Genomic DNA, 12,986 nt, shown 5'->3' with positions numbered 1-12,986 from the left:
TCAGATTAATAGATGATGATCCAATAAATTGGATATATCTGTGTAGATGACCAGAGGGCAAGGATGACACCACAAACCATGGCCGCCAAAATCTGGTCTTTAACATGGTACACGAGCAACTCACTCAGTCCACAAGCATTTATTGAGTGCCTAATTGTATTAAGCACTGTACTAAGAACTGGGAATAAACCACTTAAAAAAAACTTGGTGCACAGTGTGATAAGTGCTATAGAGAAAAAGAAATAGGTACTGTATGTGGGACAGACCTTTCTCCAAGAAGGCCTTTCTGAGTTGATGACAGACAGAAGCACTGAAGTTTGAAAAGTGGAAGATGCCACCCATGCAAAATTGTGAGAAAAGGAACACCAGTAACAGACTGGGGTCTGGATGAACATTCAGAGTGAAGGACAAGAGGAGACCACACACTCAGATGGTGGAAAGACACTGGGGTGGATGCAAGGAGCCCACAGGCCACAGGAAAGTATTTGGAAATTATTTAGACAACAAATGTGTTTTTATCAGGGTGACATAGTGACCTGGTCAGAATATATTTTTAAAGATATCTCTGGCTCCTGTGTAAGAAGAGACAACTGGGAGGTGTAAGTGGAGGCAGGGAAACAACTGGCAGTTTCAGCAGAGATGATGGTAATTCTGACAAGGGAGAGGGTGAGGACAAAGAGAAGTGGATAAATGTAGATAGGCCAGGGAAGTAAGATGAGCAGAAGCTGGGGTGCACTGGATGAAAGAAGGCAAGGATGCAAGAATGAGAAGGGTCCCCAGCTTTCTGCTGAAGTAATTGGGTGACAATGCCCAGGGTGGATGGCTGTGTGGGGGAGGCAGGCTACCATAGCTCTGCCTCAGCTGAAACAGTGTTGTTGATGTCTCTTCATTAGCTTGTGGTGATGTCCAGCATCTTAAGTGCCTTCACCATCTAGTGTCATCCTCCCAGTTTATCGCCTCCGTCCCTCACCTCAGCCTGTCTGTCGATACTCCAGGGATATGTTGGGTCCCATCACTCTCCTGTGCCCTTGAACAACCTTTTGCTTTTCTTGAACTGCCTTTTCCCTTCCCGGGCATCTGGCAGATCTGACTCATCCTTCAGAGCCAAGATGAAATGTCACTCACTGGTGTCTTCCAGACTATCCCTGACAGGAGAAGTGTCTATATTCTGTCTCCACAGTACATCATATCCAGCTCCATCATCAGATAGTCACTCTGTACCAGGATGACCTGTGAGCCCCTCACGGCTACAACCTTATACAACAACATAGGATTCATTTCACACTCACATGTGCCCAACAGCCTTGTACATCAACAGCTATTGAAGTGACTCAGATAGACAAACAGCATAGGAACATTCAGGGCATTTCTTCCCAATCTTTCCTCTCAGTAGATTCTGGGCCTTTCTTGAACTTGGTTCTGCCCCTTTCTCTCAGTCCTCAGCCCTCATGTCTATTTGGTTAAGACCCAACTCCTCCTGGACTAACACCACCAAGCCATTATCTCTGTCATCTCTGTAGCATGGCTGGCAATTCAGAATCCATTTAGGTACTTCCAAAGTACATGTGGGGTCCCTGACCCCAAATATAACATTCTGTGGATAGCTCTTCCAGGGAGAGGTCTCAGTTTAATGTGTGTTGTGTGTTTCTAAAACCCAGGTCCCTATAAACTGAGATTGATGGTGTATGTGGCCTTGGTTCCCAGTGTGTAAATTAGAGGTCATGCCTGGTGGTCCCTGTGGGCGTCCCAACTCCAGCTTTTATGGCACCTTGATAATAAGTGGAATGGAAATGAGGTGTCATCTGCATGCTCACTATAGTGAAAATTGGGTCTGGGTCACAGCCTCAGGGATTAGTCATATCATAAGCAGGACTTATGCATGTTTTAAATCCCTGGATAGCATATGTAGGGAGGGAAATAATAGTATTTGTTAAATGCATATACATGCCAGAGGTTGTCCTAAGCATTTGAGAGAGAAACTTAGGGGAGAATCACCCTAAAATGCAGTATACTTATTAGTTTGCCTCCAGTAATGCAGAGAACATGTCCCCAGAGCTAAGGGGGTGCATCCTCTGGCTATCTTCCATCCCAAGAGAAGGGCTGGGGAGCAGATTCCCAAATCACACGTTTATTTGTACAACTTTGCTGATTTTACTGCACAAATGACTCAGATTCAAATAGCACAAGAAGTTGGTAGGTTTTTTTTTAATTAGAAGAGGATTCCAAAATAGAATCATAGCTGAAGATGGAAGAGGTAATTATTCTTTTTGAAGTCATCTGTGAATCCAGGAAAGAGGCACAATCTTTTAACTTTTGAAAGTCTTTGTATTGGGAAAATAACAAGCAGCCTCAAATGGAAGGATTGATCCAAGCTCTCAGGAGCCAGCTGAAGAAACCAGGTCTCTAATTGGGGGGAAAAAAATTCTGAAATAACATCAGCAAGACCTAGAGAACAATTAGATGTGGCTAGTGAGGGAAAGGTGGGGTTTAGAATGACCCTCATGCTTCTGTCTCATTTCCTGGGGTAACGAGTAAGGAAGGGGGTGTAAGGAGAAGACAATGAATTCTATTTTGGCATTGAGGGCTCTGTGAAAGATATAAGTGAAGGTATCCTGTGGCGTTGGGTTTTGTGAGCAGAAACTAGGCGAGGCTTTTGACTGTGGCAGGCATAGGTACGTGGGTCGAAGCTGAAGCCCCAGAAGCAGAGAGAGGTGAGCTGAATTCATTAACACCTTGGATTACAGGCAGTGGCCACAATGTGGTAGGCACAGTGTGCGCCATGCTCCTGTGTCAGGTGATGCTCAAGAACTTCATCTTAGAAGGAGCCAGCATACAACGGAAAAACTAGCAAAACTGTCACGATTCCTCTTCTAGTACCATTGACATTCCTCAAAGAACCATGTTTCCTTCCTCCTAGAAGCTCAGTTCCCTCACCTGTGAAAGGAGACAAAGAGCCCTCCTAGCCTGAACGTTCAAGCACCGAATGGCTCACAACATAGGTGACTACAGTGTGGGAAAACATGTCAGGAGAAAAATTGATTCATCCTTGGTTCTAGGTTCTAAACTATAGCTCTGTTGTTTGCATTTGTTCCTTCTAGGTGCACTTAGTACTCTGAGCTAGGCCAGAGAACTCCGGTGACTGAGGTTACTGAGTTAAGAAGTATACAGGCAACAATGTTGCGAGGATGTGGGAAAAAGGGACCCTCACACTGCTGATGGGAATGTAAGCCACTACAACCACTCTGGAAAACACTATGGAGGCTTCTTACAAAACCAAACATAGACCTGCCATAGGATCCAGCAATCCCACTCCTGGGGATATACCCGAAGGAATGTGACACAGGTTACTCCAGAGGCACCTGCACACCCATGTTTACTACAGCACTATTCACAATAGCCAAGTTATGGAAACAGCCAAGATGCCCCACTACCAATGAACAGATTAAGAAAATGTGGTATCTATACACAATGGAATTTTCCTCTGCCACAAAGAAGAATGGAATTTTATTCAGCCGCAAAGAAGAATGAATTTTGTCAATGGCAAGTAAATGGATGCAACTGGAGAACATCATCTTAAGCGAAGTTAGCCAGGCTTAGAGGCCAAAAATCACATGCTCTCCCTCATATGCAGTAACATTAAGGGACACGCATCACACACTAAGAGGGAGAAATAGGAAAGGGAACCACTTGAATGTGGTTGATGTGCTCCCTGCTGTGGAGTGAATAAAGTAATCTTAAACTGGCAGAGGCCACTATGGGAAGGTGACCGGGAAGCAGTGGAGAGGTATGGCAGAGATGAATCAATTTGTGTTGCAATACACAAGTGCATGGAAGCAACACTAGGAATCTCTCTGTACAGCTATCTTTACCTCAAACTAGCAAAAATGCTATGCCTTTCTTATTATCTCTTATGTTTTCTCTTCAACAAAATCGGAGAAGAGGAGGGCAGAACAGGTTCTGCCCAGAAAGGAGGAGGAGGGCAGGAGACAGGGGAAGGCAGCCCAAACAATGTATACACATGTAAGTAAATGCAAAAATGATAAAAGAAAAAGAAAGAAGCATACAGGCTCAGCGTTATGAGGAGCATCTCAACCACAGAGGTTGAGATGGCTTCAGGGAGCAGTAGATTCTTGACAGTGATCTTAATTTATGCAAAGCTGAGGAGACAGAAGCCTTAGGTAGGGAGCATAGAGTTGATTGAGGAAATGCAAACTATGTTTGGGGTGAAGTAAATAAGTGTCCTGTGTAACTGAATAGTAAAATGTAAGGGGTGACTGTTGGGAGGTGAAGCTAAAAGTGCAGGTTATAACCAGACCATGGAAGGTTTGAACCTCATACCAAGAGCTTGGGTTTAATCCAACTGAAAGAGAGCAAAGTGTCACAACCTTGCTAAAACATTATTCAATTCCCTGATTCCAGCCAAAGAGTAGACAGGTGCTATTTTCTTTTTATAAACAGCATCCCCTTTGCTTTTTAGCTGGTCTAATCTGATCTTGTCATAGGGCAGAGTTCTCAATGCTGGGTATACACTATTAATACCTAGGGAGGTCAGGAGAAAATAATGACTAGGTCCCACCCCCAACCCTTTATATACAAATATTTTCTACAGAGCCCAGGCATGTGTCTGTTTGTTTCTTTGTTTGTGTTTATTTGTTTTGTAAGATCTCCAGGTAAGTATAAAAATGCACTAGTGTTGAGAAGTACTGCATTAGATTCAAATACCTCTATTAGCAGCAGAAATGGCCATTATTAGGCTCCAACTATGAGGCTATCTTGTAAGATGCTAAAAGGTCAAAGACATAAAGCCATTGTATTATTCAAAACATTTATTGAAAAACGTAAGCATTGAAGGTAAAGGTACTTGACCTTGACATGCTTCTCAACAACTCTAGATCTTGACTTGGATACATACTCAATTAGCTCTTGTCCCAACAAAGCAAGTCCAGCCCCTCCCGTCCCTGTCTGGATGGATGCCCTGGATTGCTAATCCTAGAAAACCCACAGGACCCATTCCCAGTGAGGGGGAGGCCAGCAGCAGCTAGTTAATGAAATGTTTCAGAGAATAGGATTTTTCTGATACTGATACTGTAGCCAGATGAACCTGAATCTTGGGGAAAGCTTTGGTATATATTGGAGCTTTTGTTTCTCCTGCCCCAGATGTAACCTGAGGCACCTCTGAGATATACCCCTTTTGTTGTTTGTTTTGTTTTTGAGACAGGGTCTCCCCCTATGCAGGCCAGGCTAGCCTCAAACTGGCAATTCTGCCTCAGTTTCTCTAATGCTGGGATAACAGTCATGCGCCTGTAAGTTGAAATACACACTTTAAATGCAGTAATAACTTACTGCTATTAACGTAGAGTAGTCATATCCATGAAACATGTTGCTCATGTATCTAAGTTAGGTGACTCTGGGGGTTGGACAGGACTTCAACCCTGACACAGAAGAAAAGCATATGACCAAAAGCATGGCAAAGGAGCTTACACATCTTTGGTGAAGAACCGGGGAGAGAGTCACAAGACCTAGATTCCAGTCTCCACGCTGTGTTGACACATCTGTGGCTTTTCTTAGGACTCAGTCTTCCTATTAGGTTGGACTAATAGGTGGTCCAACCTATTAGGTTGGAAATCATTTCCAAATATAAATTACATTTAGATTCAATGGAAAAAATTTGAATATGGTAGAAAAATATTTTACTTGATTCAAATCATAGCTGTTGTTTCTTAACTGAGGGATGCAAGTCACAGCCTCTTTCTTTACTTTTCTTTTTTTTTTTGTGGTACTAGGGCTTGAACTCAGGGCCTACACCTTGAGCCACTCCACCAGCCCTTTTTTTGTGATGGGTGTTTTTCGAGATAGTTTCTGTGAACCATTTGCCCAAGCTGGCTTCAAGCCTCAATCCTCCTGATCTCTGCCTCCTGAGTAGCTAGGATTACAGGCGTGAGACCCCAGCACTAGGCCTCTTTCTCTTTTGTAAAATGAGGACAGAGCTCATATGTAAACTGGTGTCTGAAACTTGTAGGGGAATAAGAAAAACTAATTGTAAAGCTAGCCATCCTTTATCAGGTGCTAGTGTGTACATCATATAGTTAATCAACAACTTCACTTTCTCTGGAACCATTGATGTTAGAAATGAATTGACACATTGGGTTTTAATCATAATATAAAAACTTTTTTAATCATAATATAAAACTTTACTGAGGCAGGAAAATTGAATTTCCAGTAATGCACAGGAAGGTAACGATGACCGGAGGTCCTGAACTACCCCTGGCTTCCAACAGAGTCTCCTCCACAGCTGATTACCACCCCATCCATTTCTTCAGGAGAGCCATTTAATCTTTATAAGCCTCCCTCAGTCCCTTCCATCTTCTCTTCTCTCAGAGTTCCCTTAAAGGGTAAATCATTTTGGACTATGAAAGCACCTTCTACCCTGTGGAGCATACGCACACACACAAGTGAACTGTTATTGATTCTCAAATGACTTCTCCCATGTTGAAAAAGAGCTTGAATTGTCCTGAAGAGTACTCATCAAAACTTCCATACGTAAGAATCCCTTCCTGAGCCAGGAGCCCTGCTCAGTAGAGAGCAAGGAGGAAGGAGCTCAGAAGGGATCCTGTAGGCTGAGCCCTAGCCAGGACTACAGTGGGGCTGAGCACTGGACTGAATCTTATAGAGGCCTCTCCACCACCTTAGGCAGAAGGCAAGGTGCTCTTCTACCCACTTCACAGACCAAAAGGCACAGGCAACTGTGCAACTACTAAGTGACAGAATTAGGACTTAAGCCAAGCTCTGTTTTGCAATCAGATCCGATAGATCACTGTCTTCTTTTGCCATCTTTTTAGGGCAAAATCTTAATACGTCTAGACACACGGCCAGTGCAGCCATTGAAATGTGACTTCTTTCCAGCAAAACCAGAACACGTATCCCATCCAGTCCAGAATAGGGTCCTCCCTGAAACTCAGGCCCCTCTGCCTTCCTAGAGCTTTCAATCCCAGAAGCACTTTTTTTTCCAAGCAGCTTGTGAGTGACATGGCTTATGGGGATGATTTTGTCACTCAGGGTCTCAGCACCACCTCTACAGGGAGTGGCAGGGCTTCTTTTCCCCACTAGAGAAAAGGCCAAGCACTACGAACAGCCCCAGGCCCATTAAGAGAAAGTGTAGGTCACCTGTGATTTCAGCCGACAACTTGACCCTTGGTGGTAAAAGAGCTCAATTAACCACTTCAGAGAAAGGCACTCCCCCATCACAGCTCTACCCTGAGCCAAAAGGCAAGGGCAGGTCTGTCTTCAGCATGAAAAAATGTGTGGTGCTTGTTCAGGTAGCTGCTGTTTTAGCTACTGTTTTAGGCTCTGGGAAGGCAGCCAAAAAGCTTGAGCTTGCTCCCTGCCCTGGAGGAGCACATTGCTGGGTGGAATGAGTGCAGGTGTGATACAACTCAGCAGCTCCTCAGAGGTGGACCTTCAAGGCTTGGGTAAGAGCTGTAAGAAAATGGGAAGTAGCATCTGATCAGGAGAACTCTTCTGACAGGTAACACCGTTCCAGGCTTTGTTCTGAAGGCTTGTTAGGGAGTTACTGAAGGGCTGCTGGCTGAGGCCTCAGTGGGTCTCCTTGTGCTCTAGGCCCACGACGTTCTCCTTATCCACATGAATGAACTTTTACTGGAAGCTAGGAAAATGCCTAGTACACAATGCGTTTAATCAAGGTGGATTACACTAATGGACATACAAATGATACATGAGATTAATTACTGTATTGTGTGATGAACTATGCTACATGAAAGTAAAAACAGTATTTGCAGGTGCTGTTCATGCCTTACAACTTCACATAGTTCTCTCTCTTCTCACGACTATTAACTGAACTGTTAAAAGTTGAAAATACTCAAAAATAAAAACTTCTAGTCTTTCACCTCAGACCTTTCTGTGGAGCATAAATTCAAACTGAATGATTCTCTTTGCAAGTGGGAAGAGGATACTCTCAAAGTCCATTTTCCTTTATAACATGGGTCAGTGTCTCAAATTAGCACTTTCTCACCTGCAGAGAAAAACAGACACTGAGGAAATGGAACAGAGTGCAAATCCATTTGGCCCAGATAGATGGAGGTGAGAGGCGCCAAGAGAAGGTGACCTTCCTGCATCACCTCCCTTGTCATGCCTTTTCTGTCCCCACCCAGAGAGCAGAATTCTCCCTTTTCTTAGCCAACACGGTCTTTCTCTGACACTCTGTCCTTCCACAGCTGCACCTGTCACACCATGAAGTAATGTCCCACCATAAGTCTCCTCCTGAAGCAGAGGAGAGCACAGTAAGCACAGGTACCCTGCCTCATTTATCTCTACATCCGTAGCCCGGTGCCAGGTCTGGCATACTAAACAGCAAGCTAGATGGTTCCAGGGTGTGCACTTAGACTAGATTCATGTCCTGCTAAAACAAACGAGTATGGGCCTGCTTTTCAGAAGAGAAAGTAAGGTGCCAGGTGCCTCAGAGGGAAGGTTCCTATTTCTCTGTAATGTTCCCATAAATGAAGAATATTTTCACTCCCAGCCAGTGCTCACCTTTGTGCTCTATGTCTTTGTAGAACGGCAGACCTCTGCTCCATTCAGCTCAGTCACTGCATATAATAAGCACAGCCATGCAATTCCCTTCTGTCACTTTGCCACTTTGACCCTAACATGCAGAATTACATGCTAACTCCTGACTGGGACCCCTGAAGACCTGGCACAATCTGGGCCTGTATCCTCCAAAGCTTAGTTCCTGCCACCCAGCTCCAGACACACTGGCCCTCTGTGGGCTGCTAGACCAGGCTGAGGTCTCTCCTGCTCACCAGCCCCTTGCCAGACCTTTCTCTCCCTGCTCTTTCCAATGCTAATTCTTTTCATGTATCAAGGGGGAGATGAAATGTCACTTTTTGTTAAGGTTTGAATGAATGTCCTCCAAAGGCCCATGTCTTAAAGTACCTTGGGTGGCGCTATTGAGAGATGGAGCTGTGGATTCCTGAAGGTTGATGGGAGATCCTTAACTCTTTGGAGTGTGATCTTGAACGGGCTTGTGGTGTCTTAGTGTCTGGTCCTCTCTCTGCTCCTTGCTTTTTAAGGTTAATGGTCTGCTCTGCCACATGCTCTCACCATGACATGCCACCCTCACCAGAGGCTCAAAGCAAAGGAACTACCCAGTTTTGGACTAGAACCTCCAGAACCAGAAGCCAAAATCAACCTTTTCTCTCTGCAAGTTAATTGCCTCAGACATTTTGCTATAGCCATGTGAAGTTGACTAATGCACCTTTCCTCTGCTTTGTACTTTTCTCCCACATCACTGTGCCCTGTTCATTTCCAGTGCTTCTTTCAGTAGGAATTCCTTTGTTTGGCCACTTACCTGTTACTTGCAGTCCTGAAGGTGTGAACCTTGTCTATCTGGTGTTCTGTCATCTCCAAAACTGCACTTCACAACAGAATACCATGAAAAGTATTCCCTGGTACTTACTATGGGCCAGGAACTCTCTTTGCCTTTCCAGGCAGTGTTTCATTTAATTCTCACCACACCAGGGACATTTGCTCTCCTCATCCTACAGATGAGCTAACAGGGGCTAAGTGACAGAAAATGGCACAGGAAATGACACAGTCAGCATTTGAATTTGTACTGCCTGACTTCATAATCAGTGTCACGTGATTATAACCCAGGGCTCTATAGCACTCAGTAATATGTCTCAAATAGAGCACAGTGACAGGAGCAATCATGGACTTCATGGTCTTCAAGGTCAGACTCTCCCAGAAGACTGGAACCACATCTTACATACCTTTGGTGTGTTCCAGCTCCCATTGTTCTGAGAGAGGAACAGAATCCGGGATGGTAATGGGCAGGGCTTCAATAATAGTACAACCCCCAGCAGTGGTCCTGAGTAGAGAAGCACTAGGAATGGAACATGGATCCAGGCCCAGCATGCAGAGAACATGAGGTATTAGCCCAGCTCCTCTGTTCTGACTCTTGTTTGTTTATGAGCCTTTGCATACATGGGGCTTCTTATCCTGCCATTGCCTCATTTCCATCTGCATCTCCCACTCCTGCTCCACCTCCCCCCTCAGAAGGGACAGTATCAAAACCAGTCAAGGAGCTTTGACTTTCATTTTCAGATAGAGGAGCCACCAAAGACTTTATTCATCAGGGTGTCATGATCACACAGGGTGAATTTAGGTGGAACACTGCAGACAAATTGCAATCTATGGCTTACCAATAGCTGTGCACAGGTCTTACACCCAAGGGATATGCAATAAATAAGGGTAAAAAGAAGAAAGCAGGGAAGAAGGGATTGTCCTTGGAATAGTCCAGCTGAGTGATGATGAAGGACTACCCGAGGAAGAAGGTCTTTATATTTTGGTCACAAATAGGAGAGCACCCCAAGGGCAGTGGATTAAAAAGCAATCATTTGGAAGATGCCCTTCAAGTTGCACAATATCTCTGTCCTCTATTCAGTAAGTCACCAGACAAAACCAGAGATAAATAAAACCAAGCTCCCAGAGCCAAGGAATTCACAGGACAGAACTAAGCTTAGAAAACCTATGGCTCTGCTGGGAAGGAAATAAAAGGAAAGGTGAACACACCCTCAACAGATGCCCAAGACCTGAGGTCTGGTCCTGCCTCCATTTGCCTTAGTAACCTGTCCAGGGTCTGCCAGCTGCAGGTGACAACACGAATTGAATCAAGACCTCAGATGCCAGGCACCGTGCTTTCTAAAATAGGGTGACTCAGCCTGGCTATGAACTTCCTCTGTCCTCCCCTTTCCTGTGGGACTGCGGGAGAGACAGACAAAACAGAGCACTGAAGAACTACATAGCTGATGCAGTTATTGTTGTTAATCATTATCCCCGTGCAAACCTCAAGGCTGGGAAACACACACACACAAAAAAGCCTGCCTGGAGCTCCTGGAGCAAGCCCTTCAGCAATAGCACACTTCTTTCCTCATGAGCTCATGGGGAAATCAAACCATTGGGAGGTTACACAGCAAACAAAGTGGTGCTCCCTGTACCCAAACACTACAGTGTGTAAACTTCTAACGCCCTCTCCCTTTCCCCTTTTCTTCTCTGTTGTTCTCCATTTGTGCAAACCACTAATGATTTCTGCATACAACCAGAAATAGAATGTTAAGGCTGATTTTTTGTTTGTTACAGTTAGTAGCCTGGTTTTGTCAAATTATGAAGTCAATTCACATGAACAATGGGGGCATGGGCTTCCACTTTTTTGTCAGGGGAATCATATCTAAGGTCCCTTCCAGCTCTCATTATGTGCACTGTCTCCTATTCTAAACCTTGTCTACAGCGTTCAGGATCCCTGTGCTCTGAGCAGACAGCAGCAGTTATTTTGCTGTTTCTCAGTTTGTACCTCTACTCTGGGAAGCGAGGAAGCAGCTATGGTATAGACCCTACCCTTGAGATAGAGGATTAATGAGCTCTCTTTTAGACATGCAGCTCTCCTTATCATTTAAGATCCCTGATTGAGCATCCTGCCCCAATCCTGAGACAAAAGGAGGCATGTGTCAACAGATACCATTGGTACTATTAAGAGGTCACTCGATTATAGACCTTACAGGACTCATATTTCAACCTGAAGAATGCAGAGCTTTTGTAGTTCCTAATGTCTATGCAAAGAAAGGGATATTTAAGGACTCTGAAATAACATGGCAGGAAATTGAGGTTCACTTACCGCATATAAATGATGGAAAAATCCCCTCTTTCACTATCTCTTTTCCCCTTGGGTCTGTGGTTCACAAACTGCAAAGCATAAATCGTGGAGCAAACCATGCTGGAATATCAATAAACCCACATCGACCCGAGGCAGGAACTCAGCCTGCAGCACGGGGACTTTTTTTTTTTAGACGTTGGTTGGCAGCCAGGTTGATGAAAGAAGAAACCAGAGAGAATAACAGCTTTGCAGCAGCAGAAAAAAAAGAAGTTAGAATTCAGGAAATGTTACCCATGCGCCTCTCTGTAAATTCATGAGGAATGAAGTCTCCTGGGGGCTGAGCGGGAGGGTTAACAATGACAACACCAGCACCCTGCCAGAGGCTGCAAGCCCCCAAGTCTGAGCAGTCCCCCAGTGCTCTGGATTTAATTGTGTGTCCCCTCCAAATCCCCATGCTGATGTCCTAATCCCCAGTATGTCAGAAAGTGATCTGCTTGGAAACAGTCTTTAGAGAAGGAATAAAGTTAAGTAAGGTCATTAGGGTAGGTCCCAATGCAATGTGACTGGTGTCCCTAGACAAAGGGGAAATGTGAACACAGACCCACAAAGAGAGAAACCTGTGTGCACACAGATGCCTGCCTGGTGTGAGCATGTTTATGGGGTTGTGGTGAGGTGATACAGACCAGAGCAGCAGTGGCAGATGACAAGTCTTCATCGATAGAAAATCACATGTGATCCTGAGAGAAGTGTGACATGAAGCTGGACCCCAGACTTTGGAGGACCTTGATGCTCTGATGAGATTGACTTACCTAAAAATCACTTGGAGATGGGACTTAGATCTTCTCTGTCCCAATTCAGGGCCAGCTTTGCTAAGCAATAATAATGGCAATGTGTTTTAGCAATTATGATAAGATGTGACATGATTAAAATGTTTGATCTTTACAATGGTCCAATAGAACACGAGTGTAGCACTGGCAATAATCACACTTCAGGTGAAACACTGAGGGCTAAGGAGGTGAGTTGTGCTCCAAGTCACACAGCTGGGCAGGGATTGATCGTTAGTTTTCTCATATGTCATCTGAGGACCCTCTGTATGGTCTTCTGTGATTCTTCCATATTTTCTTCCCTGGAAACAAAGGTCAGCTTTGTTTGTCTAATACATTTGAGATGGGGGGATATGCCAGTGTGAAAGTTATAAGATTATCTATGTTGAAAAGGATCATTTTACCCATTTCCTCCTCAATTTGGCAAGAATTTACATTAACTTCAGGGATGCTCAGCATTTCTCTTCAGCGGAAACAGAAAAGCAGAACCCAAACTG

General features: G+C 44.5%; 1 long non-coding RNA gene across 2 annotated transcripts in view; it reads right to left on the bottom strand.

Moving 5' to 3' along the window:
* The window catches only part of LOC141414761 (uncharacterized), a 155,367-nt gene extending 143,427 nt beyond the window's left edge, over nucleotides 1-11,940 (bottom strand). The window contains exon 1 of one of the 2 annotated variants that reach the window (XR_012439600.1): nucleotides 11,687-11,940. This is a non-coding gene — a long non-coding RNA (uncharacterized lncRNA). The remainder of the gene's footprint in view (nucleotides 1-11,686) is intronic. The other variant, XR_012439601.1, reaches the window with a different exon arrangement.
* Between the last annotated feature and the right edge of the window lie 1,046 nt (nucleotides 11,941-12,986).

Source organism: Castor canadensis, chromosome 12 (assembly GCF_047511655.1).
Source record: "Castor canadensis chromosome 12, mCasCan1.hap1v2, whole genome shotgun sequence".
Taxonomy (NCBI): domain Eukaryota; kingdom Metazoa; phylum Chordata; class Mammalia; order Rodentia; family Castoridae; genus Castor; species Castor canadensis.
Note: the sequence above shows the minus strand (reverse complement) of the source record. Positions and strands in the feature narration are given on the sequence as shown.